The sequence below is a fragment of the Octopus bimaculoides genome, chromosome 1 (genome assembly GCF_001194135.2).
Source record: "Octopus bimaculoides isolate UCB-OBI-ISO-001 chromosome 1, ASM119413v2, whole genome shotgun sequence".
Lineage (NCBI taxonomy): Eukaryota > Metazoa > Mollusca > Cephalopoda > Octopoda > Octopodidae > Octopus > Octopus bimaculoides.
In genome coordinates this window covers 177,169,499-177,172,076 of record NC_068981.1, presented here as the reverse complement: position 1 = coordinate 177,172,076, position 2,578 = coordinate 177,169,499, and positions in this window count along the sequence as shown.

The following is a 2,578-nucleotide window of genomic DNA, read 5'->3' as shown; positions in this document are numbered from 1 at the left end:
GACGGAGAGAGAGATTTATATATGGAAATAGTCACAATATACAGTTAAGATCAGAAATAAACCCAAAGAGGTAAAAGTTGAAGAACAAAAGAGCTTTGTCAGTAAATTTGATTGTGATGGCTACAGGTATAGGGTTGACTTTAGCATACAGTAATAAACAGAAATGATTTAGAGCAAAACAACAAAATAAAAATAAATATAAAATGATTTAGAAAGCTCCCTCCTGGAATCTACATTTGTCTCTCTCTCTCTCTCTACTGATAATCACTAGTTGAACATTTCCCTCTAAGAGCAGTGTCTGGAATAAACAATGAAAAGAGACTTATAAAATAAACATTTGAAATTGAGTTTTTTTTTGTAATAGATACCATGGGACAGAAGGATGGAAAGAGTCTAACAAATATTTGAGTTCATCTGTTTTCAAATGATTGCATTTACAGCATGAAGTGGGGACTAGTCTGAATACCTCAAAATCTCAAGGGTTAAATTAGGCTTGTCAAAGCTACTTCATATCTGTTTTGCCATTTCTAAATTCTCTAGTTCTTAAAATTGTTATTAAATGATTGGGTAATATTGATTTAAAATATATATATATATATGGAAACAAAATGTTTATACACAGTATATATGGATGTATAATATTGTATATATATGGATATGTGTAGAAAGTCGTCTACTCAATGTTCAAAATAACTGGTGATGGCTTTTACCATTTTTGATCCATTCAGAAAGATTTCATCATTTTTGCCCAAACAAAAGTCCTGTTTACAGTATGCTCAAAGCCCTGAGATATTTTGAACAATAGAGAAAGAACTAGAGATAAAAATTTGAGAGAGAGAGAGAGAGAGAGAAAGAGAAAGGGAAAACTAAGAAAGTAAGTTCAAGATTGTCGGGTAAATAGTTTTACAACTCCACAGTGAAACCATTAAAAAAAAGAAAAAAGGGTGGGGGGGTGATATTGCTCATAGTATATATACAATGGCAACTTTTCATTCTCCTCAATATTAAGCCTACAAATTGGAGGTATTTTGCTCTCTCTCTCTTTCGCTCTCTCTTTCCCTCTCTCTCTCTCTCACACACACACAGGCATACACACCACTCACACACGAATGTACACAAGGTGCAACCATTTATGTATAGCATTTTCAATTGCAAACATTTTTAAAAAGCTACATAATTAACTTTTTACAAGCTATCATTGTATGATTTGAATAACATGCTTATATTTTGGTTGTAAAATGTTTGAGCAATTCATTTCATTTTTATTTGTTTAATTATGTTTTTATTTTGTTTCATTGAGAAGACCTTGCAACTAAAAGGCCAGGGTGTTTCTTAGGCTGTTAACTAAATCAGAAACATAATTTTTTTTCAAACTAGACAATACTGAATCAAAGACAAGGAGGCATCTCAGGATTTGTGCAATGAGTATTGAATTGCAAGGGTTATATGATAGCACTAATATTAATAATGGTAATAATCTACAAATATATATAAAAAAAGGAGAAATGTCAACTTAATGAATTGAAATGGTTTAAAATTTATTTTTGATGAAAAAATAGGAAGATTGTCAACATATTTTTTCTTTTACAGGTTTTTACTCTTTCTGATTTTCAGGAGTATTTTAGCAAATAAATGAAGCCTAACGATAAATCCCAGCCAATGTACAAATTGAAATTTTATTATTGGAAACATCTGTCCTTTCTTCTGCTTCTGTTTAGAGAAAAAGAAATAGTAAAAAAATAAAAGAAATGAGCAAATTGTAAATGGACGTTTTAGGTGACCAAACCAAGATGAAGCTTTCCTCCAAGGAATTGGATCCAATAGTAAAATCGGTTGAGAGCTAAATACTCACATTCGAACATCAAATTATTTCAAAGCATCCTACTTACACAGAAGATTTAGGAGTTAAGTAACACCTATCTATTTAAATAATGTAACTGAATTTTTTTCTTTTTCTCCAGGTCTCCAAATATTTCTAATTTTCTTTAGTTTCACAGGCTGCAAACTTAAAACTGACATGAATTGTGTGTATGTGTGTGTGTGATTATATTTGTATTACAAAGAGGAAGTTTTGCACAAATATTTGAAAGGAGGTTAAAGTTTTTCACTGTCAAAATTAAGAAACTAGAATGGAAATAGAATGCTTGAAACAATGGACAGCAGCTGCAATGCTAAAAGTTGGAAATAATTTAAATCACAATGAATATTTCAAACAGAAAAAGTGAAAAAAAGAAAAAAAGAAAAAAAAAAAAGAAAAAAAAAAGGAAAAATAATTGGAATAATTATAATAATAATGAAAAGGGGAAAGTGGGGAAATTGATTGAATCTATATTTAATTTTCTCTTTGAATTCATTTCTTCTTATGAAATTTAAAGAAATTTAATGTCTTTTCTTCTTTCTTTCGTTTTTCCTAGGAATTAGCTTGTTTCTGTTTGTTGTCTCTACACATCATCCATACTTCGGAGAAAGGATAGCAATAAATTGAATTTTAAATTATTTTCCTCTTTTGTATTGAATTTTTTTCAGTATTAAAGTTTTTAGGATTTTTTTTTAATGTTTGCCACAGTTTGCTGCATAA